Source organism: Pleurodeles waltl, chromosome 1_1 (genome assembly GCF_031143425.1).
Source record: "Pleurodeles waltl isolate 20211129_DDA chromosome 1_1, aPleWal1.hap1.20221129, whole genome shotgun sequence".
In the NCBI taxonomy this organism is placed as follows: Eukaryota; Metazoa; Chordata; class Amphibia; order Caudata; family Salamandridae; genus Pleurodeles; species Pleurodeles waltl.
Window position 1 is genome coordinate 891,524,660 of NC_090436.1, and position 25,676 is coordinate 891,550,335.

Sequence of the window (25,676 nt, forward strand, 5' to 3'; positions counted from 1 at the left end):
GAATCCAAATGGGGTGACTTGTGGGGCTCTGACTACGTTCTGTTACCCAGAATCCTTTGCAAACCTCAAAAATTTGGCTAAAAAAACACATTTTCCTCACATTTCGGTGACAGAAAGTTCTGGAATCTGAGAGGAGCCACAAATTTCCCTCCACCCAGCGTGTCCCCAAGTCTCCCGATAAAAATGGTACCTCACTTGTGTGGGTAGGCCTAGCGCCCACAAAACGAAATGGCCCAAAACACAACGTGGACACATCCCTTTTTTTTTTTTACAGAAAACAGAGGTGTTTTTTGCAAACGTGCCTACCTGTAGATTTTGGCCCCTAGCTCAGCCGGCACCTAGGGAAAAATACCAAACCAGCACATTTTTGAAAACTAGAGACCTAGGGAATCCAAGATGGGGTGACTTGTGGGGCTCTGACCAGGTTCTGTTACCCAGAATCCTTTGCAAACCTCAAAATTTGGCTAAAAAAACAGATTTTCCTCTCATTTCGGTGACTGAAAGTTCTGGAATCTGAGAGGAGCCACAAATTTCCTTCCACCCATCGTTCCCCCAAGTCTCCCGATAAAAATGGTACCTCACTTGTGTGGGTAGGCCTAGCGCCCACGAAAGGAAATGGCCCAAAACACAATGTGGACACATCCCAATTTTTTTACAGAAAACAGAGGTGTTTTTTGCAAAGTGCCTACATGTAGATTTTGGCCTCTAGCTCAGCCGGCACCAAGGGAAACCTACCAAACCTGTGCATTTTTGAAAACTAGAGACCTAGGGGAATCCAAGATGGGGTGACTTGTGGGGCTCTGACGAGGTTCTGTTACCCAGAATCCTTTGCAAACCTCAAAATGTGGCTAAAAAAACACATTTTCCTCACATTTCGGTGACTGAAAGTTCTGGAATCTGAGAGGAGCCACAAATTTCCTTCCACCCAGCATTTCCCCAAGTCTCCCGATAAAAATGGTACCTCACTTGTGTGGGTAGGCCTAGCGCCAACAAAAGGAAATGGCCCAAAACACAACGTGGACACATCCCATTTTTTTTACAGAAAACAGAAGTGTTTTTTGCAAAGTGCCTACCTGTAGATTTTGGCCCCTAGCTCAGCCGGCACCTAGGGAAACCTACCAAACCTGTGCATTTTTGAAAACTAGAGACCTAGGGGAATCTAAGGTGGGGTGACTTGTGAGGCTCTGACCAGGTTCTGTTACCCAGAATCCTTTGCAAACCTCAAAATTTGGCTAAAAAAACACATTTTCCTCACATTTCGGTGACAGAAAGTTCTGGAATCTGAGAGGAGCCACAAATTTCCTTCCACCCAGCGTTCCCCCAAGTCTCCCGATAAAAATGGTACCTCACTTGTGTGGGTAGGCCTAGCGCCCACGAAAGGAAATGGCCCAAAACACAATGTGGACACATCCCAATTTTTTTACAGAAAACAGAGGTGTTTTTTGCAAAGTGCCTACATGTAGATTTTGGCCTCTAGCTCAGCCGGCACCAAGGGAAACCTACCAAACCTGTGCATTTTTGAAAACTAGAGACCTAGGGGAATCCAAGATGGGGTGACTTGTGGGGCTCTGACGAGGTTCTGTTACCCAGAATCCTTTGCAAACCTCAAAATGTGGCTAAAAAAACACATTTTCCTCACATTTCGGTGACTGAAAGTTCTGGAATCTGAGAGGAGCCACAAATTTCCTTCCACCCAGCATTTCCCCAAGTCTCCCGATAAAAATGGTACCTCACTTGTGTGGGTAGGCCTAGCGCCAACAAAAGGAAATGGCCCAAAACACAACCTGGACACATCCCATTTTTTTTACAGAAAACAGAAGTGTTTTTTGCAAAGTGCCTACCTGTAGATTTTGGCCCCTAGCTCAGCCGGCACCTAGGGAAACCTACCAAACCTGTGCATTTTTGAAAACTAGAGACCTAGGGGAATCTAAGATGGGTTGACTTGTGAGGCTCTGACCAGGTTCTGTTACCCAGAATCCTTTGCAAACCTCAAAATTTGGCTAAAAAAACACATTTTCCTCACATTTCGGTGACAGAAAGTTCTGGAATCTGAGAGGAGCCACAAATTTCCTTCCACCCATCGTTCCCCCAAGTCTCCCGATAAAAATGGTACCTCACTTGTGTGGGTAGGCCTAGCGCCCACGAAAGGAAATGGCCCAAAACACAATGTGGACACATCCCAATTTTTTTACAGAAAACAGAGGTGTTTTTTGCAAAGTGCCTACATGTAGATTTTGGCCTCTAGCTCAGCCGGCACCTAGGGAAACCTACCAAACCTATGCATTTTTGAAAACTAGTGACCTAGGGGAATCTAAGATGGGGTGACTTGTGAGGCTCTGACCAGGTTCTGTTACCCAGAATCCTTTGCAAACCTCAAAATTTGGCTAAAAAAACATATTTTCCTCACATTTCGGTGACAGATAGTTCTGGAATCTGAGAGGAGCCACAAATTTCCTTCCACCCAGCGTTCCCCCAAGTCTCCCGATAAAACTGGTACCTCACTTGTGTGGGTAGGCCTAGCGCTCACGAAAGGAAATGGCCCAAAACACAATGTGGACACATCCCAATTTTTTTACAGAAAACAGAGGTGTTTTTTGCAAAGTGCCTACATGTAGATTTTGGCCTCTAGCTCAGCCGGCACCTAGGGAAACCTACCAAACCTGTGCATTTTTGAAAACTAGAGGCCTGGGGGAATCCAAATGGGGTGACTTGTGGGGCTCTGACTACGTTCTGTTACCCAGAATCCTTTGCAAACCTCAAAAATGTGGCTAAAAAAACACATTTTCCTCACATTTCGGTGACAGAAAGTTCTGGAATCTGAGAGGAGCCACAAATTTCCCTCCACCCAGCGTGTCCCCAAGTCTCCCGATAAAAATGGTACCTCACTTGTGTGGGTAGGCCTAGCGCCCACAAAACGAAATGGCCCAAAACACAACGTGGACACATCCCTTATTTTTTTTTACAGAAAACAGAGGTGTTTTTTGCAAACGTGCCTACCTGTAGATTTTGGCCCCTAGCTCAGCCGGCACCTAGGGAAAAATACCAAACCAGCACATTTTTGAAAACTAGAGACCTAGGGAATCCAAGATGGGGTGACTTGTGGGGCTCTGACCAGGTTCTGTTACCCAGAATCCTTTGCAAACCTCAAAATTTGGCTAAAAAAACAGATTTTCCTCCCATTTCGGTGACTGAAAGTTCTGGAATCTGAGAGGAGCCACAAATTTCCTTCCACCCAGCGTTCCCCCAAGTCTCCCGATAAAAATGGTACCTCACTTGTGTGGGTAGGCCTAGCGCCCACGAAAGGAAATGGCCCAAAACACAATGTGGACACATCCCAATTTTTTTACAGAAAACAGAGGTGTTTTTTGCAAAGTGCCTACATGTAGATTTTGGCCTCTAGCTCAGCCGGCACCAAGGGAAACCTACCAAACCTGTGCATTTTTGAAAACTAGAGACCTAGGGGAATCCAAGATGGGGTGACTTGTGGGGCTCTGACGAGGTTCTGTTACCCAGAATCCTTTGCAAACCTCAAAATGTGGCTTAAAAAACACATTTTCCTCACATTTCGGTGACTGAAAGTTCTGGAATCTGAGAGGAGCCACAAATTTCCTTCCACCCCACATTTCCCCAAGTCTCCCGATAAAAATGGTACCTCACTTGTGTGGGTAGGCCTAGCGCCAACAAAAGGAAATGGCCCAAAACACAACGTGGACACATCCCATTTTTTTTACAGAAAACAGAAGTGTTTTTTGCAAAGTGCCTACCTGTAGAATTTGGCCCCTAGCTCAGCCGGCACCTAGGGAAACCTACCAAACCTGTGCATTTTTGAAAACTAGAGACCTAGGGGAATCTAAGGTGGGGTGACTTGTGAGGCTCTGACCAGGTTCTGTTACCCAGAATCCTTTGCAAACCTCAAAATTTGGCTAAAAAACACATTTTCCTCACATTTCGGTGACAGAAAGTTCTGGAATCTGAGAGGAGCCACAAATTTCCTTCCACCCAGCGTTCCCCCAAGTCTCCCGATAAAAATGGTACCTCACTTGTGTGGGTAGGCCTAGCGCCCACGAAAGGAAATGGCCCAAAACACAATGTGGACACATCCCAATTTTTTTACAGAAAACAGAGGTGTTTTTTGCAAAGTGCCTACATGTAGATTTTGGCCTCTAGCTCAGCCGGCACCTAGGGAAACCTACCAAACCTGTGCATTTTTTAAAACTAGAGGCCTGGGGGAATCCAAGATGGGGTGACTTGTGGGGCTCTGACGAGGTTCTGTTACCCAGAATCCTTTGCAAACCTCAAAATGTGGCTAAAAAAACACATTTTCCTCACATTTCGGTGACTGAAAGTTCTGGAATCTGAGAGGAGCCACAAATTTCCTTCCACCCATCGTTCCCCCAAGTCTCCCGATAAAAATGGTACCTCACTTGTGTGGGTAGGCCTAGCGCCCACGAAATGAAATGGCCCAAAACACAATGTGGACACATCCCAATTTTTTTACAGAAAACAGAGGTGTTTTTTGCAAAGTGCCTACATGTAGATTTTGGCCTCTAGCTCAGCCGGCACCAAGGGAAACCTACCAAACCTGTGCATTTTTGAAAACTAGAGACCTAGGGGAATCCAAGATGGGGTGACTTGTGGGGCTCTGACGAGGTTCTGTTACCCAGAATCCTTTGCAAACCTCAAAATGTGGCTTAAAAAACACATTTTCCTCACATTTCGGTGACTGAAAGTTCTGGAATCTGAGAGGAGCCACAAATTTCCTTCCACCCCACATTTCCCCAAGTCTCCCGATAAAAATGGTACCTCACTTGTGTGGGTAGGCCTAGCGCCAACAAAAGGAAATGGCCCAAAACACAACGTGGACACATCCCATTTTTTTTACAGAAAACAGAAGTGTTTTTTGCAAAGTGCCTACCTGTAGAATTTGGCCCCTAGCTCAGCCGGCACCTAGGGAAACCTACCAAACCTGTGCATTTTTGAAAACTAGAGACCTAGGGGAATCTAAGGTGGGGTGACTTGTGAGGCTCTGACCAGGTTCTGTTACCCAGAATCCTTTGCAAACCTCAAAATTTGGCTAAAAAACACATTTTCCTCACATTTCGGTGACAGAAAGTTCTGGAATCTGAGAGGAGCCACAAATTTCCTTCCACCCAGCGTTCCCCCAAGTCTCCCGATAAAAATGGTACCTCACTTGTGTGGGTAGGCCTAGCGCCCACGAAAGGAAATGGCCCAAAACACAATGTGGACACATCCCAATTTTTTTACAGAAAACAGAGGTGTTTTTTGCAAAGTGCCTACATGTAGATTTTGGCCTCTAGCTCAGCCGGCACCTAGGGAAACCTACCAAACCTGTGCATTTTTTAAAACTAGAGGCCTGGGGGAATCCAAGATGGGGTGACTTGTGGGGCTCTGACGAGGTTCTGTTACCCAGAATCCTTTGCAAACCTCAAAATGTGGCTAAAAAAACACATTTTCCTCACATTTCGGTGACTGAAAGTTCTGGAATCTGAGAGGAGCCACAAATTTCCTTCCACCCATCGTTCCCCCAAGTCTCCCGATAAAAATGGTACCTCACTTGTGTGGGTAGGCCTAGCGCCCACGAAATGAAATGGCCCAAAACACAATGTGGACACATCCCAATTTTTTTACAGAAAACAGAGGTGTTTTTTGCAAAGTGCCTACATGTAGATTTTGGCCTCTAGCTCAGCCGGCACCAAGGGAAACCTACCAAACCTGTGCATTTTTGAAAACTAGAGACCTAGGGGAATCCAAGATGGGGTGACTTGTGGGGCTCTGACGAGGTTCTGTTACCCAGAATCCTTTGCAAACCTCAAAATGTGGCTAAAAAAACACATTTTCCTCACATTTCGGTGACTGAAAGTTCTGGAATCTGAGAGGAGCCACAAATTTCCTTCCACCCAGCATTTCCCCAAGTCTCCCGATAAAAATGGTACCTCACTTGTGTGGGTAGGCCTAGCGCCAACAAAAGGAAATGGCCCAAAACACAACGTGGACACATCCCATTTTTTTTTACAGAAAACAGAAGTGTTTTTTGCAAAGTGCCTACCTGTAGATTTTGGCCCCTAGCTCAGCCGGCACCTAGGGAAACCTACCAAACCTGTGCATTTTTGAAAACTAGAGACCTAGGGGAATCTAAGGTGGGGTGACTTGTGAGGCTCTGACCAGGTTCTGTTCCTCAGAATCCTTTGCAAACCTCAAAATTTGGCTAAAAAAACAAATTTTCCTCACATTTCGGTGACAGAAAGTTCTGGAATCTGAGAGGAGCCACAAATTTCCTTCCACCCTGCGTTCCCCCAAGTCTCCCGATAAAAATGGTACCTCACTTGTGTGGGTAGGCCTAGCGCCCACGAAAGGAAATGGCCCAAAACACAATGTGGACACATCCCAATTTTTTTACAGAAAACAGAGGTGTTTTTTGCAAAGTGCCTACATGTAGATTTTGGCCTCTAGCTCAGCCGGCACCTAGGGAAACCTACCAAACCTGTGCATTTTTGAAAACTAGAGGCCTGGGGGAATCCAAGATGGGGTGACTTGTGGGGCTCTGACTACGTTCTGTTACCCAGAATCCTTTGCAAACCTCAAAATTTGGCTAAACAAACACATTTTCCTCACATTTCGGTGACAGAAAGTTCTGGAATCTGAGAGGAGCCACAAATTTCCTTCCACCCAGCGTGTCCAAAAGTCTCTCGATAAAAATGGTACCTCACTTGTGTGGGTAGGCCTAGCGCCCACAAAAGGAAATGTCCCAAAACACAACGTGGACACATCCCTTTTTTTTTTCTTCAGAAAACAGAGGTGTTTTTTGCAAAGTGCCTACCTGTAGATTTTGGCCCCTAGCTCAGCCGGCACCTAGGGGAAACCTACCAAACCTGTGCATTTTTGAAAACTAGAGACCTAGGGGAATCCAAGATGGGGTGACTTGTGGGGCTCTGACGAGGTTCTGTTACCAGAATCCTTTGCAAACCTCAAAATGTGGCTAAAAAAACACATTTTCCTCACATTTCGGTGACTGAAAGTTCTGGAATCTGAGAGGAGCCACAAATTTCCTTCCACCCAGCATTCCCCCAAGTCTCCCGATAAAAATGGTACCTCACTTGTGTGGGTAGGCCTAGCGCCAACAAAAGGAAATGGCCCAAAACACAACGTGGACACATCCCATTTTTTTTTTACAGAAAACAGAAGTGTTTTTTGCAAAGTGCCTACCTGTAGATTTTGGCCCCTAGCTCAGCCGGCACCTAGGGAAACCTACCAAACCTGTGCATTTTTGAAAACTAGAGACCTAGGGGAATCTAAGGTGAGGTGACTTGTGAGGCTCTGACCAGGTTCTGTTACCCAGAATCCTTTGCAAACCTCAAAATTTGGCTAAAAAAACACATTTTCCTCACATTTCGGTGACTGAAAGTTCTGGAATCTGAGAGGAGCCACAAATTTCCTTCCACCCAGCATTCCCCCAAGTCTCCCGATAAAAATGGTACCTCACTTGTGTGGGTACGCCTAGCGCCAACAAAAGGAAATGGCCCAAAACACGACGTGGACACATCACATTTTTTTTACAGAAAACAGAGGTGTTTATTGCAAAGTGCCTACCTGTAGATTTTGGCCCCTAGCTCAGCCGGCACCTAGGGTAAACCTACCAAACCTGTGCATTTTTGAAAACTAGAGACCTAGGGGAATCCAAGATGGGGTGACTTGTGGGGCTCTGACGAGGTTCTGTTACCCAGAATCCTTTGCAAACCTCAAAATGTGGCTAAAAAAACACATTTTCCTCACATTTCGGTGAATGAAAGTACTGGAATCTGAGAGGAGCCACAAATTTCCTTCCACCCAGCATTCCCCCAAGTCTCCCGATAAAAATGGTACCTCCCTTGTGTGGGTAGGCCTAGCGCCAACAAAAGGAAATGGCCCAAAACACAACCTGGACACATCCCATTTTTTTTACAGAAAACAGAAGTGTTTTTTGCAAAGTGCCTACCTGTAGATTTTTGCCCCTAGCTCAGCCGGCACCTAGGGAAACCTACCAAACCTGTGCATTTTTGAAAACTAGAGACCTAGGGGAATCTAAGATGGGGTGACTTGTGAGGCTCTGACCAGGTTCTGTTATCCAGAATCCTTTGCAAACCTCAAAATTTGGCTAAAAAAACACATTTTCCTCACATTTCGGTGACAGAAAGTTCTGGAATCTGAGAGGAGCCACAAATTTCCTTCCACCCATCGTTCCCCCAAGTCTCCCGATAAAAATGGTACCTCACTTGTGTGGGTAGGCCTAGCGCCCACGAAAGGAAATGGCCCAAAACACAATGTGGACACATCCCAATTTTTTTACAGAAAACAGAGGTGTTTTTTGCAAAGTGCCTACATGTAGATTTTGGCCTCTAGCTCAGCCGGCACCTAGGGAAACCTACCAAACCTATGCATTTTTGAAAACTAGTGACCTAGGGGAATCTAAGATGGGGTGACTTGTGAGGCTCTGACCAGGTTCTGTTACCCAGAATCCTTTGCAAACCTCAAAATTTGGCTAAAAAAACACATTTTCCTCACATTTCGGTGACAGAAAGTTCTGGAATCTGAGAGGAGCCACAAATTTCCTTCCACCCAGCGTTCCCCCAAGTCTCCCGATAAAACTGGTACCTCACTTGTGTGGGTAGGCCTAGCGCTCACGAAAGGAAATGGCCCAAAACACAATGTGGACACATCCCAATTTTTTTACAGAAAACAGAGGTGTTTTTTGCAAAGTGCCTACATGTAGATTTTGGCCTCTAGCTCAGCCGGCACCTAGGGAAACCTACCAAACCTGTGCATTTTTGAAAACTAGAGGCCTGGGGGAATCCAAATGGGGTGACTTGTGGGGCTCTGACTACGTTCTGTTACCCAGAATCCTTTGCAAACCTCAAAAATTTGGCTAAAAAAACACATTTTCCTCACATTTCGGTGACAGAAAGTTCTGGAATCTGAGAGGAGCCACAAATTTCCCTCCACCCAGCGTGTCCCCAAGTCTCCCGATAAAAATGGTACCTCACTTGTGTGGGTAGGCCTAGCGCCCACAAAACGAAATGGCCCAAAACACAACGTGGACACATCCCTTTTTTTTTTTTACAGAAAACAGAGGTGTTTTTTGCAAACGTGCCTACCTGTAGATTTTGGCCCCTAGCTCAGCCGGCACCTAGGGAAAAATACCAAACCAGCACATTTTTGAAAACTAGAGACCTAGGGAATCCAAGATGGGGTGACTTGTGGGGCTCTGACCAGGTTCTGTTACCCAGAATCCTTTGCAAACCTCAAAATTTGGCTAAAAAAACAGATTTTCCTCTCATTTCGGTGACTGAAAGTTCTGGAATCTGAGAGGAGCCACAAATTTCCTTCCACCCATCGTTCCCCCAAGTCTCCCGATAAAAATGGTACCTCACTTGTGTGGGTAGGCCTAGCGCCCACGAAAGGAAATGGCCCAAAACACAATGTGGACACATCCCAATTTTTTTACAGAAAACAGAGGTGTTTTTTGCAAAGTGCCTACATGTAGATTTTGGCCTCTAGCTCAGCCGGCACCAAGGGAAACCTACCAAACCTGTGCATTTTTGAAAACTAGAGACCTAGGGGAATCCAAGATGGGGTGACTTGTGGGGCTCTGACGAGGTTCTGTTACCCAGAATCCTTTGCAAACCTCAAAATGTGGCTAAAAAAACACATTTTCCTCACATTTCGGTGACTGAAAGTTCTGGAATCTGAGAGGAGCCACAAATTTCCTTCCACCCAGCATTTCCCCAAGTCTCCCGATAAAAATGGTACCTCACTTGTGTGGGTAGGCCTAGCGCCAACAAAAGGAAATGGCCCAAAACACAACGTGGACACATCCCATTTTTTTTACAGAAAACAGAAGTGTTTTTTACAAAGTGCCTACCTGTAGATTTTGGCCCCTAGCTCAGCCGGCACCTAGGGAAACCTACCAAACCTGTGCATTTTTGAAAACTAGAGACCTAGGGGAATCTAAGGTGGGGTGACTTGTGAGGCTCTGACCAGGTTCTGTTACCCAGAATCCTTTGCAAACCTCAAAATTTGGCTAAAAAAACACATTTTCCTCACATTTCGGTGACAGAAAGTTCTGGAATCTGAGAGGAGCCACAAATTTCCTTCCACCCAGCGTTCCCCCAAGTCTCCCGATAAAAATGGTACCTCACTTGTGTGGGTAGGCCTAGCGCCCACGAAAGGAAATGGCCCAAAACACAATGTGGACACATCCCAATTTTTTTACAGAAAACAGAGGTGTTTTTTGCAAAGTGCCTACATGTAGATTTTGGCCTCTAGCTCAGCCGGCACCAAGGGAAACCTACCAAACCTGTGCATTTTTGAAAACTAGAGACCTAGGGGAATCCAAGATGGGGTGACTTGTGGGGCTCTGACGAGGTTCTGTTACCCAGAATCCTTTGCAAACCTCAAAATGTGGCTAAAAAAACACATTTTCCTCACATTTCGGTGACTGAAAGTTCTGGAATCTGAGAGGAGCCACAAATTTCCTTCCACCCAGCATTTCCCCAAGTCTCCCGATAAAAATGGTACCTCACTTGTGTGGGTAGGCCTAGCGCCAACAAAAGGAAATGGCCCAAAACACAACCTGGACACATCCCATTTTTTTTACAGAAAACAGAAGTGTTTTTTGCAAAGTGCCTACCTGTAGATTTTGGCCCCTAGCTCAGCCGGCACCTAGGGAAACCTACCAAACCTGTGCATTTTTGAAAACTAGAGACCTAGGGGAATCTAAGATGGGTTGACTTGTGAGGCTCTGACCAGGTTCTGTTACCCAGAATCCTTTGCAAACCTCAAAATTTGGCTAAAAAAACACATTTTCCTCACATTTCGGTGACAGAAAGTTCTGGAATCTGAGAGGAGCCACAAATTTCCTTCCACCCATCGTTCCCCCAAGTCTCCCGATAAAAATGGTACCTCACTTGTGTGGGTAGGCCTAGCGCCCACGAAAGGAAATGGCCCAAAACACAATGTGGACACATCCCAATTTTTTTACAGAAAACAGAGGTGTTTTTTGCAAAGTGCCTACATGTAGATTTTGGCCTCTAGCTCAGCCGGCACCTAGGGAAACCTACCAAACCTATGCATTTTTGAAAACTAGTGACCTAGGGGAATCTAAGATGGGGTGACTTGTGAGGCTCTGACCAGGTTCTGTTACCCAGAATCCTTTGCAAACCTCAAAATTTGGCTAAAAAAACATATTTTCCTCACATTTCGGTGACAGATAGTTCTGGAATCTGAGAGGAGCCACAAATTTCCTTCCACCCAGCGTTCCCCCAAGTCTCCCGATAAAACTGGTACATCACTTGTGTGGGTAGGCCTAGCGCTCACGAAAGGAAATGGCCCAAAACACAATGTGGACACATCCCAATTTTTTTACAGAAAACAGAGGTGTTTTTTGCAAAGTGCCTACATGTAGATTTTGGCCTCTAGCTCAGCCGGCACCTAGGGAAACCTACCAAACCTGTGCATTTTTGAAAACTAGAGGCCTGGGGGAATCCAAATGGGGTGACTTGTGGGGCTCTGACTACGTTCTGTTACCCAGAATCCTTTGCAAACCTCAAAAATGTGGCTAAAAAAACACATTTTCCTCACATTTCGGTGACAGAAAGTTCTGGAATCTGAGAGGAGCCACAAATTTCCCTCCACCCAGCGTGTCCCCAAGTCTCCCGATAAAAATGGTACCTCACTTGTGTGGGTAGGCCTAGCGCCCACAAAACGAAATGGCCCAAAACACAACGTGGACACATCCCTTATTTTTTTTTACAGAAAACAGAGGTGTTTTTTGCAAACGTGCCTACCTGTAGATTTTGGCCCCTAGCTCAGCCGGCACCTAGGGAAAAATACCAAACCAGCACATTTTTGAAAACTAGAGACCTAGGGAATCCAAGATGGGGTGACTTGTGGGGCTCTGACCAGGTTCTGTTACCCAGAATCCTTTGCAAACCTCAAAATTTGGCTAAAAAAACAGATTTTCCTCCCATTTCGGTGACTGAAAGTTCTGGAATCTGAGAGGAGCCACAAATTTCCTTCCACCCAGCGTTCCCCCAAGTCTCCCGATAAAAATGGTACCTCACTTGTGTGGGTAGGCCTAGCGCCCACGAAAGGAAATGGCCCAAAACACAATGTGGACACATCCCAATTTTTTTACAGAAAACAGAGGTGTTTTTTGCAAAGTGCCTACATGTAGATTTTGGCCTCTAGCTCAGCCGGCACCAAGGGAAACCTACCAAACCTGTGCATTTTTGAAAACTAGAGACCTAGGGGAATCCAAGATGGGGTGACTTGTGGGGCTCTGACGAGGTTCTGTTACCCAGAATCCTTTGCAAACCTCAAAATGTGGCTAAAAAAACACATTTTCCTCACATTTCGGTGACTGAAAGTTCTGGAATCTGAGAGGAGCCACAAATTTCCTTCCACCCAGCATTTCCCCAAGTCTCCCGATAAAAATGGTACCTCACTTGTGTGGGTAGGCCTAGCGCCAACAAAAGGAAATGGCCCAAAACACAACGTGGACACATCCCATTTTTTTTACAGAAAACAGAATTTTTTTTGCAAAGTGCCTACCTGTAGATTTTGGCCCCTAGCTCAGCCGGCACCTAGGGAAACCTACCAAACCTGTGCATTTTTGAAAACTAGAGACCTAGGGGAATCTAAGGTGGGGTGACTTGTGAGGCTCTGACCAGGTTCTGTTACCCAGAATCCTTTGCAAACCTCAAAATTTGGCTAAAAAAACACATTTTCCTCACATTTCGGTGACAGAAAGTTCTGGAATCTGAGAGGAGCCACAAATTTCCTTCCACCCAGCGTTCCCCCAAGTCTCCCGATAAAAATGGTACCTCACTTGTGTGGGTAGGCCTAGCGCCCACGAAAGGAAATGGCCCAAAACACAATGTGGACACATCCCAATTTTTTTACAGAAAACAGAGGTGTTTTTTGCAAAGTGCCTACATGTAGATTTTGGCCTCTAGCTCAGCCGGCACCTAGGGAAACCTACCAAACCTGTGCATTTTTTAAAACTAGAGGCCTGGGGGAATCCAAGATGGGGTGACTTGTGGGGCTCTGACGAGGTTCTGTTACCCAGAATCCTTTGCAAACCTCAAAATGTGGCTAAAAAAACACATTTTCCTCACATTTCGGTGACTGAAAGTTCTGGAATCTGAGAGGAGCCACAAATTTCCTTCCACCCAGCATTTCCCCAAGTCTCCCGATAAAAATGGTACCTCACTTGTGTGGGTAGGCCTAGCGCCAACAAAAGGAAATGGCCCAAAACACAACGTGGACACATCCCATTTTTTTTACAGAAAACAGAAGTGTTTTTTGCAAAGTGCCTACCTGTAGATTTTGGCCCCTAGCTCAGCCGGCACCTAGGGAAACCTACCAAACCTGTGCATTTTTGAAAACTAGAGACCTAGGGGAATCTAAGGTGGGGTGACTTGTGAGGCTCTGACCAGGTTCTGTTACCCAGAATCCTTTGCAAACCTCAAAATTTGGCTAAAAAAACACATTTTCCTCACATTTCGGTGACAGAAAGTTCTGGAATCTGAGAGGAGCCACAAATTTCCTTCCACCCAGCGTTCCCCCAAGTCTCCCGATAAAAATGGTACCTCACTTGTGTGGGTAGGCCTAGCGCCCACGAAAGGAAATGGCCCAAAACACAATGTGGACACATCCCAATTTTTTTACAGAAAACAGAGGTGTTTTTTGCAAAGTGCCTACATGTAGATTTTGGCCTCTAGCTCAGCCGGCACCAAGGGAAACCTACCAAACCTGTGCATTTTTGAAAACTAGAGACCTAGGGGAATCCAAGATGGGGTGACTTGTGGGGCTCTGACGAGGTTCTGTTACCCAGAATCCTTTGCAAACCTCAAAATGTGGCTAAAAAAACACATTTTCCTCACATTTCGGTGACTGAAAGTTCTGGAATCTGAGAGGAGCCACAAATTTCCTTCCACCCAGCATTTCCCCAAGTCTCCCGATAAAAATGGTACCTCACTTGTGTGGGTAGGCCTAGCGCCAACAAAAGGAAATGGCCCAAAACACAACCTGGACACATCCCATTTTTTTTACAGAAAACAGAAGTGTTTTTTGCAAAGTGCCTACCTGTAGATTTTGGCCCCTAGCTCAGCCGGCACCTAGGGAAACCTACCAAACCTGTGCATTTTTGAAAACTAGAGACCTAGGGGAATCTAAGATGGGTTGACTTGTGAGGCTCTGACCAGGTTCTGTTACCCAGAATCCTTTGCAAACCTCAAAATTTGGCTAAAAAAACACATTTTCCTCACATTTCGGTGACAGAAAGTTCTGGAATCTGAGAGGAGCCACAAATTTCCTTCCACCCATCGTTCCCCCAAGTCTCCCGATAAAAATGGTACCTCACTTGTGTGGGTAGGCCTAGCGCCCACGAAAGGAAATGGCCCAAAACACAATGTGGACACATCCCAATTTTTTTACAGAAAACAGAGGTGTTTTTTGCAAAGTGCCTACATGTAGATTTTGGCCTCTAGCTCAGCCGGCACCTAGGGAAACCTACCAAACCTATGCATTTTTGAAAACTAGTGACCTAGGGGAATCTAAGATGGGGTGACTTGTGAGGCTCTGACCAGGTTCTGTTACCCAGAATCCTTTGCAAACCTCAAAATTTGGCTAAAAAAACATATTTTCCTCACATTTCGGTGACAGATAGTTCTGGAATCTGAGAGGAGCCACAAATTTCCTTCCACCCAGCGTTCCCCCAAGTCTCCCGATAAAACTGGTACCTCACTTGTGTGGGTAGGCCTAGCGCTCACGAAAGGAAATGGCCCAAAACACAATGTGGACACATCCCAATTTTTTTACAGAAAACAGAGGTGTTTTTTGCAAAGTGCCTACATGTAGATTTTGGCCTCTAGCTCAGCCGGCACCTAGGGAAACCTACCAAACCTGTGCATTTTTGAAAACTAGAGGCCTGGGGGAATCCAAATGGGGTGACTTGTGGGGCTCTGACTACGTTCTGTTACCCAGAATCCTTTGCAAACCTCAAAAATGTGGCTAAAAAAACACATTTTCCTCACATTTCGGTGACAGAAAGTTCTGGAATCTGAGAGGAGCCACAAATTTCCCTCCACCCAGCGTGTCCCCAAGTCTCCCGATAAAAATGGTACCTCACTTGTGTGGGTAGGCCTAGCGCCCACAAAACGAAATGGCCCAAAACACAACGTGGACACATCCCTTATTTTTTTTTACAGAAAACAGAGGTGTTTTTTGCAAACGTGCCTACCTGTAGATTTTGGCCCCTAGCTCAGCCGGCACCTAGGGAAAAATACCAAACCAGCACATTTTTGAAAACTAGAGACCTAGGGAATCCAAGATGGGGTGACTTGTGGGGCTCTGACCAGGTTCTGTTACCCAGAATCCTTTGCAAACCTCAAAATTTGGCTAAAAAAACAGATTTTCCTCCCATTTCGGTGACTGAAAGTTCTGGAATCTGAGAGGAGCCACAAATTTCCTTCCACCCAGCGTTCCCCCAAGTCTCCCGATAAAAATGGTACCTCACTTGTGTGGGTAGGCCTAGCGCCCACGAAAGGAAATGGCCCAAAACACAATGTGGACACATCCCAATTTTTTTACAGAAAACAGAGGTGTTTTTTGCAAAGTGCCTACATGTAGATTTTGGCCTCTAGCTCAGCCGGCACCAAGGGAAACCTACCAAACCTGTGCATTTTTGAAAACTAGAGACCTAGGGGAATCCAAGATGGGGTGACTTGTGGGGCTCTGACGAGGTTCTGTTACCCAGAATCCTTTGCAAACCTCAAAATGTGGCTTAAAAAACACATTTTCCTCACATTTCGGTGACTGAAAGTTCTGGAATCTGAGAGGAGCCACAAATTTCCTTCCACCCCACATTTCCCCAAGTCTCCCGATAAAAATGGTACCTCACTTGTGTGGGTAGGCCTAGCGCCAACAAAAGGAAATGGCCCAAAACACAACGTGGACACATCCCATTTTTTTTACAGAAAACAGAAGTGTTTTTTGCAAAGTGCCTACCTGTAGAATTTGGCCCCTAGCTCAGCCGGCACCTAGGGAAACCTACCAAACCTGTGCATTTTTGAAAACTAGAGACCTAGGGGAATCTAAGGTGGGGTGACTTGTGAGGCTCTGACCAGGTTCTGTTACCCAGAATCCTTTGCAAACCTCAAAATTTGGCTAAAAAACACATTTTCCTCACATTTCGGTGACAGAAAGTTCTGGAATCTGAGAGGAGCCACAAATTTCCTTCCACCCAGCGTTCCCCCAAGTCTCCCGATAAAAATGGTACCTCACTTGTGTGGGTAGGCCTAGCGCCCACGAAAGGAAATGGCCCAAAACACAATGTGGACACATCCCAATTTTTTTACAGAAAACAGAGGTGTTTTTTGCAAAGTGCCTACATGTAGATTTTGGCCTCTAGCTCAGCCGGCACCTAGGGAAACCTACCAAACCTGTGCATTTTTTAAAACTAGAGGCCTGGGGGAATCCAAGATGGGGTGACTTGTGGGGCTCTGACGAGGTTCTGTTACCCAGAATCCTTTGCAAACCTCAAAATGTGGCTAAAAAAACACATTTTCCTCACATTTCGGTGACTGAAAGTTCTGGAATCTGAGAGGAGCCACAAATTTCCTTCCACCCATCGTTCCCCCAAGTCTCCCGATAAAAATGGTACCTCACTTGTGTGGGTAGGCCTAGCGCCCACGAAATGAAATGGCCCAAAACACAATGTGGACACATCCCAATTTTTTTACAGAAAACAGAGGTGTTTTTTGCAAAGTGCCTACATGTAGATTTTGGCCTCTAGCTCAGCCGGCACCAAGGGAAACCTACCAAACCTGTGCATTTTTGAAAACTAGAGACCTAGGGGAATCCAAGATGGGGTGACTTGTGGGGCTCTGACGAGGTTCTGTTACCCAGAATCCTTTGCAAACCTCAAAATGTGGCTTAAAAAACACATTTTCCTCACATTTCGGTGACTGAAAGTTCTGGAATCTGAGAGGAGCCACAAATTTCCTTCCACCCCACATTTCCCCAAGTCTCCCGATAAAAATGGTACCTCACTTGTGTGGGTAGGCCTAGCGCCAACAAAAGGAAATGGCCCAAAACACAACGTGGACACATCCCATTTTTTTTACAGAAAACAGAAGTGTTTTTTGCAAAGTGCCTACCTGTAGAATTTGGCCCCTAGCTCAGCCGGCACCTAGGGAAACCTACCAAACCTGTGCATTTTTGAAAACTAGAGACCTAGGGGAATCTAAGGTGGGGTGACTTGTGAGGCTCTGACCAGGTTCTGTTACCCAGAATCCTTTGCAAACCTCAAAATTTGGCTAAAAAACACATTTTCCTCACATTTCGGTGACAGAAAGTTCTGGAATCTGAGAGGAGCCACAAATTTCCTTCCACCCAGCGTTCCCCCAAGTCTCCCGATAAAAATGGTACCTCACTTGTGTGGGTAGGCCTAGCGCCCACGAAAGGAAATGGCCCAAAACACAATGTGGACACATCCCAATTTTTTTACAGAAAACAGAGGTGTTTTTTGCAAAGTGCCTACATGTAGATTTTGGCCTCTAGCTCAGCCGGCACCTAGGGAAACCTACCAAACCTGTGCATTTTTTAAAACTAGAGGCCTGGGGGAATCCAAGATGGGGTGACTTGTGGGGCTCTGACGAGGTTCTGTTACCCAGAATCCTTTGCAAACCTCAAAATGTGGCTAAAAAAACACATTTTCCTCACATTTCGGTGACTGAAAGTTCTGGAATCTGAGAGGAGCCACAAATTTCCTTCCACCCATCGTTCCCCCAAGTCTCCCGATAAAAATGGTACCTCACTTGTGTGGGTAGGCCTAGCGCCCACGAAATGAAATGGCCCAAAACACAATGTGGACACATCCCAATTTTTTTACAGAAAACAGAGGTGTTTTTTGCAAAGTGCCTACATGTAGATTTTGGCCTCTAGCTCAGCCGGCACCAAGGGAAACCTACCAAACCTGTGCATTTTTGAAAACTAGAGACCTAGGGGAATCCAAGATGGGGTGACTTGTGGGGCTCTGACGAGGTTCTGTTACCCAGAATCCTTTGCAAACCTCAAAATGTGGCTAAAAAAACACATTTTCCTCACATTTCGGTGACTGAAAGTTCTGGAATCTGAGAGGAGCCACAAATTTCCTTCCACCCAGCATTTCCCCAAGTCTCCCGATAAAAATGGTACCTCACTTGTGTGGGTAGGCCTAGCGCCAACAAAAGGAAATGGCCCAAAACACAACGTGGACACATCCCATTTTTTTTTACAGAAAACAGAAGTGTTTTTTGCAAAGTGCCTACCTGTAGATTTTGGCCCCTAGCTCAGCCGGCACCTAGGGAAACCTACCAAACCTGTGCATTTTTGAAAACTAGAGACCTAGGGGAATCTAAGGTGGGGTGACTTGTGAGGCTCTGACCAGGTTCTGTTCCTCAGAATCCTTTGCAAACCTCAAAATTTGGCTAAAAAAACAAATTTTCCTCACATTTCGGTGACAGAAAGTTCTGGAATCTGAGAGGAGCCACAAATTTCCTTCCACCCTGCGTTCCCCCAAGTCTCCCGATAAAAATGGTACCTCACTTGTGTGGGTAGGCCTAGCGCCCACGAAAGGAAATGGCCCAAAACACAATGTGGACACATCCCAATTTTTTTACAGAAAACAGAGGTGTTTTTTGCAAAGTGCCTACATGTAGATTTTGGCCTCTAGCTCAGCCGGCACCTAGGGAAACCTACCAAACCTGTGCATTTTTGAAAACTAGAGGCCTGGGGGAATCCAAGATGGGGTGACTTGTGGGGCTCTGACTACGTTCTGTTACCCAGAATCCTTTGCAAACCTCAAAATTTGGCTAAACAAACACATTTTCCTCACATTTCGGTGACAGAAAGTTCTGGAATCTGAGAGGAGCCACAAATTTCCTTCCACCCAGCGTGTCCAAAAGTCTCTCGATAAAAATGGTACCTCACTTGTGTGGGTAGGCCTAGCGCCCACAAAAGGAAATGTCCCAAAACACAACGTGGACACATCCCTTTTTTTTTTCTTCAGAAAACAGAGGTGTTTTTTGCAAAGTGCCTACCTGTAGATTTTGGCCCCTAGCTCAGCCGGCACCTAGGGGAAACCTACCAAACCTGTGCATTTTTGAAAACTAGAGACCTAGGGGAATCCAAGATGGGGTGACTTGTGGGGCTCTGACGAGGTTCTGTTACCAGAATCCTTTGCAAACCTCAAAATGTGGCTAAAAAAACACATTTTCCTCACATTTCGGTGACTGAAAGTTCTGGAATCTGAGAGGAGCCACAAATTTCCTTCCACCCAGCATTCCCCCAAGTCTCCCGATAAAAATGGTACCTCACTTGTGTGGGTAGGCCTAGCGCCAACAAAAGGAAATGGCCCAAAACACAACGTGGACACATCCCATTTTTTTTTTACAGAAAACAGAAGTGTTTTTTGCAAAGTGCCTACCTGTAGATTTTGGCCCCTAGCTCAGCCGGCACCTAGGGAAACCTACCAAACCTGTGCATTTTTGAAAACTAGAGACCTAGGGGAATCTAAGGTGAGGTGACTTGTGAGGCTCTGACCAGGTTCTGTTACCCAGAATCCTTTGCAAACCTCAAAATTTGGCTAAAAAAACACATTTTCCTCACATTTCGGTGACTGAAAGTTCTGGAATCTGAGAGGAGCCACAAATTTCCTTCCACCCAGCATTCCCCCAAGTCTCCCGATAAAAATGGTACCTCACTTGTGTGGGTACGCCTAGCGCCAACAAAAGGAAATGGCCCAAAACACGACGTGGACACATCACATTTTTTTTACAGAAAACAGAGGTGTTTATTGCAAAGTGCCTACCTGTAGATTTTGGCCCCTAGCTCAGCCGGCACCTAGGGTAAACCTACCAAACCTGTGCATTTTTGAAAACTAGAGACCTAGGGGAATCCAAGATGGGGTGACTTGTGGGGCTCTGACGAGGTTCTGTTACCCAGAATCCTTTGCAAACCTCAAAATGTGGCTAAAAAAACACATTTTCCTCACATTTCGGTGAATGAAAGTACTGGAATCTGAGAGGAGCCACAAATTTCCTTCCACCCAGCATTCCCCCAAGTCTCCCGATAAAAATGGTACCTCCCTTGTGTGGGTAGGCCTAGCGCCAACAAAAGGAAATGGCCCAAAACACAACCTGGACACATCCCATTTTTTTTACAGAAAACAGAAGTGTTTTTTGCAAAGTGCCTACCTGTAGATTTTTGCCCCTAGCTCAGCCGGCACCTAGGGAAACCTACCAAACCTGTGCATTTTTGAAAACTAGAGACCTAGGGGAATCTAAGATGGGGTGACTTGTGAGGCTCTGACCAGGTTCTGTTATCCAGAATCCTTTGCAAACCTCAAAATTTGGCTAAAAAAACACATTTTCCTCACATTTCGGTGACAGAAAGTTCTGGAATCTGAGAGGAGCCACAAATTTCCTTCCACCCATCGTTCCCCCAAGTCTCCCGATAAAAATGGTACCTCACTTGTGTGGGTAGGCCTAGCGCCCACGAAAGGAAATGGCCCAAAACACAATGTGGACACATCCCAATTTTTTTACAGAAAACAGAGGTGTTTTTTTGCAAAGTGCCTACATGTAGATTTTGGCCTCTAGCTCAGCCGGCACCTAGGGAAACCTACCAAACCTATGCATTTTTGAAAACTAGTGACCTAGGGGAATCTAAGATGGGGTGACTTGTGAGGCTCTGACCAGGTTCTGTTACCCAGAATCCTTTGCAAACCTCAAAATTTGGCTAAAAAAACACATTTTCCTCACATTTCGGTGACAGAAAGTTCTGGAATCTGAGAGGAGCCACAAATTTCCTTCCACCCAGCGTTCCCCCAAGTGTCCCGATAAAACTGGTACCTCACTTGTGTGGGTAGGCCTAGCGCTCACGAAAGGAAATGGCCCAAAACACAATGTGGACACATCCCAATTTTTTTACAGAAAACAGAGGTGTTTTTTGCAAAGTGCCTACATGTGATTTTGGCCTCTAGCTCAGCCGGCACCTAGGGAAACCTACCAAACCTGTGCATTTTTGAAAACTAGAGGCCTGGGGGAATCCAAATGGGGTGACTTGTGGGGCTCTGACTACGTTCTGTTACCCAGAATCCTTTGCAAACCTCAAAAATTTGGCTAAAAAAACACATTTTCCTCACATTTCGGTGACAGAAAGTTCTGGAATCTGAGAGGAGCCACAAATTTCCCTCCACCCAGCGTGTCCCCAAGTCTCCCGATAAAAATGGTACCTCACTTGTGTGGGTAGGCCTAGCGCCCACAAAACGAAATGGCCCAAAACACAACGTGGACACATCCCTTTTTTTTTTTTACAGAAAACAGAGGTGTTTTTTGCAAACGTGCCTACCTGTAGATTTTGGCCCCTAGCTCAGCCGGCACCTAGGGAAAAATACCAAACCAGCACATTTTTGAAAACTAGAGACCTAGGGAATCCAAGATGGGGTGACTTGTGGGGCTCTGACCAGGTTCTGTTACCCAGAATCCTTTGCAAACCTCAAAATTTGGCTAAAAAAACAGATTTTCCTCTCATTTCGGTGACTGAAAGTTCTGGAATCTGAGAGGAGCCACAAATTTCCTTCCACCCATCGTTCCCCCAAGTCTCCCGATAAAAATGGTACCTCACTTGTGTGGGTAGGCCTAGCGCCCACGAAAGGAAATGGCCCAAAACACAATGTGGACACATCCCAATTTTTTTACAGAAAACAGAGGTGTTTTTTGCAAAGTGCCTACATGTAGATTTTGGCCTCTAGCTCAGCCGGCACCAAGGGAAACCTACCAAACCTGTGCATTTTTGAAAACTAGAGACCTAGGGGAATCCAAGATGGGGTGACTTGTGGGGCTCTGACGAGGTTCTGTTACCCAGAATCCTTTGCAAACCTCAAAATGTGGCTAAAAAAACACATTTTCCTCACATTTCGGTGACTGAAAGTTCTGGAATCTGAGAGGAGCCACAAATTTCCTTCCACCCAGCATTTCCCCAAGTCTCCCGATAAAAATGGTACCTCACTTGTGTGGGTAGGCCTAGCGCCAACAAAAGGAAATGGCCCAAAACACAACGTGGACACATCCCATTTTTTTTACAGAAAACAGAAGTGTTTTTTACAAAGTGCCTACCTGTAGATTTTGGCCCCTAGCTCAGCCGGCACCTAGGGAAACCTACCAAACCTGTGCATTTTTGAAAACTAGAGACCTAGGGGAATCTAAGGTGGGGTGACTTGTGAGGCTCTGACCAGGTTCTGTTACCCAGAATCCTTTGCAAACCTCAAAATTTGGCTAAAAAAACACATTTTCCTCACATTTCGGTGACAGAAAGTTCTGGAATCTGAGAGGAGCCACAAATTTCCTTCCACCCAGCGTTCCCCCAAGTCTCCCGATAAAAATGGTACCTCACTTGTGTGGGTAGGCCTAGCGCCCACGAAAGGAAATGGCCCAAAACACAATGTGGACACATCCCAATTTTTTTACAGAAAACAGAGGTGTTTTTTGCAAAGTGCCTACATGTAGATTTTGGCCTCTAGCTCAGCCGGCACCAAGGGAAACCTACCAAACCTGTGCATTTTTGAAAACTAGAGACCTAGGGGAATCCAAGATGGGGTGACTTGTGGGGCTCTGACGAGGTTCTGTTACCCAGAATCCTTTGCAAACCTCAAAATGTGGCTAAAAAAACACATTTTCCTCACATTTCGGTGACTGAAAGTTCTGGAATCTGAGAGGAGCCACAAATTTCCTTCCACCCAGCATTTCCCCAAGTCTCCCGATAAAAATGGTACCTCACTTGTGTGGGTAGGCCTAGCGCCAACAAAAGGAAATGGCCCAAAACACAACCTGGACACATCCCATTTTTTTTACAGAAAACAGAAGTGTTTTTTGCAAAGTGCCTACCTGTAGATTTTGGCCCCTAGCTCAGCCGGCACCTAGGGAAACCTACCAAACCTGTGCATTTTTGAAAACTAGAGACCTAGGGGAATCTAAGATGGGTTGACTTGTGAGGCTCTGACCAGGTTCTGTTACCCAGAATCCTTTGCAAACCTCAAAATTTGGCTAAAAAAACACATTTTCCTCACATTTCGGTGACAGAAAGTTCTGGAATCTGAGAGGAGCCACAAATTTCCTTCCACCCATCGTTCCCCCAAGTCTCCCGATAAAAATGGTACCTCACTTGTGTGGGTAGGCCTAGCGCCCACGAAAGGAAATGGCCCAAAACACAATGTGGACACATCCCAATTTTTTTACAGAAAACAGAGGTGTTTTTTGCAAAGTGCCTACATGTAGATTTTGGCCTCTAGCTCAGCCGGCACCTAGGGAAACCTACCAAACCTATGCATTTTTGAAAACTAGTGACCTAGGGGAATCTAAGATGGGGTGACTTGTGAGGCTCTGACCAGGTTCTGTTACCCAGAATCCTTTGCAAACCTCAAAATTTGGCTAAAAAAACATATTTTCCTCACATTTCGGTGACAGATAGTTCTGGAATCTGAGAGGAGCCACAAATTTCCTTCCACCCAGCGTTCCCCCAAGTCTCCCGATAAAACTGGTACATCACTTGTGTGGGTAGGCCTAGCGCTCACGAAAGGAAATGGCCCAAAACACAATGTGGACACATCCCAATTTTTTTACAGAAAACAGAGGTGTTTTTTGCAAAGTGCCTACATGTAGATTTTGGCCTCTAGCTCAGCCGGCACCTAGGGAAACCTACCAAACCTGTGCATTTTTGAAAACTAGAGGCCTGGGGGAATCCAAATGGGGTGACTTGTGGGGCTCTGACTACGTTCTGTTACCCAGAATCCTTTGCAAACCTCAAAAATGTGGCTAAAAAAACACATTTTCCTCACATTTCGGTGACAGAAAGTTCTGGAATCTGAGAGGAGCCACAAATTTCCCTCCACCCAGCGTGTCCCCAAGTCTCCCGATAAAAATGGTACCTCACTTGTGTGGGTAGGCCTAGCGCCCACAAAACGAAATGGCCCAAAACACAACGTGGACACATCCCTTATTTTTTTTTACAGAAAACAGAGGTGTTTTTTGCAAACGTGCCTACCTGTAGATTTTGGCCCCTAGCTCAGCCGGCACCTAGGGAAAAATACCAAACCAGCACATTTTTGAAAACTAGAGACCTAGGGAATCCAAGATGGGGTGACTTGTGGGGCTCTGACCAGGTTCTGTTACCCAGAATCCTTTGCAAACCTCAAAATTTGGCTAAAAAAACAGATTTTCCTCCCATTTCGGTGACTGAAAGTTCTGGAATCTGAGAGGAGCCACAAATTTCCTTCCACCCAGCGTTCCCCCAAGTCTCCCGATAAAAATGGTACCTCACTTGTGTGGGTAGGCCTAGCGCCCACGAAAGGAAATGGCCCAAAACACAATGTGGACACATCCCAATTTTTTTACAGAAAACAGAGGTGTTTTTTGCAAAGTGCCTACATGTAGATTTTGGCCTCTAGCTCAGCCGGCACCAAGGGAAACCTACCAAACCTGTGCATTTTTGAAAACTAGAGACCTAGGGGAATCCAAGATGGGGTGACTTGTGGGGCTCTGACGAGGTTCTGTTACCCAGAATCCTTTGCAAACCTCAAAATGTGGCTAAAAAAACACATTTTCCTCACATTTCGGTGACTGAAAGTTCTGGAATCTGAGAGGAGCCACAAATTTCCTTCCACCCAGCATTTCCCCAAGTCTCCCGATAAAAATGGTACCTCACTTGTGTGGGTAGGCCTAGCGCCAACAAAAGGAAATGGCCCAAAACACAACGTGGACACATCCCATTTTTTTTACAGAAAACAGAATTTTTTTTGCAAAGTGCCTACCTGTAGATTTTGGCCCCTAGCTCAGCCGGCACCTAGGGAAACCTACCAAACCTGTGCATTTTTGAAAACTAGAGACCTAGGGGAATCTAAGGTGGGGTGACTTGTGAGGCTCTGACCAGGTTCTGTTACCCAGAATCCTTTGCAAACCTCAAAATTTGGCTAAAAAAACACATTTTCCTCACATTTCGGTGACAGAAAGTTCTGGAATCTGAGAGGAGCCACAAATTTCCTTCCACCCAGCGTTCCCCCAAGTCTCCCGATAAAAATGGTACCTCACTTGTGTGGGTAGGCCTAGCGCCCACGAAAGGAAATGGCCCAAAACACAATGTGGACACATCCCAATTTTTTTACAGAAAACAGAGGTGTTTTTTGCAAAGTGCCTACATGTAGATTTTGGCCTCTAGCTCAGCCGGCACCTAGGGAAACCTACCAAACCTGTGCATTTTTTAAAACTAGAGGCCTGGGGGAATCCAAGATGGGGTGACTTGTGGGGCTCTGACGAGGTTCTGTTACCCAGAATCCTTTGCAAACCTCAAAATGTGGCTAAAAAAACACATTTTCCTCACATTTCGGTGACTGAAAGTTCTGGAATCTGAGAGGAGCCACAAATTTCCTTCCACCCATCGTTCCCCCAAGTCTCCCGATAAAAATGGTACCTCACTTGTGTGGGTAGGCCTAGCGCCCACGAAATGAAATGGCCCAAAACACAATGTGGACACATCCCAATTTTTTTACAGAAAACAGAGGTGTTTTTTGCAAAGTGCCTACA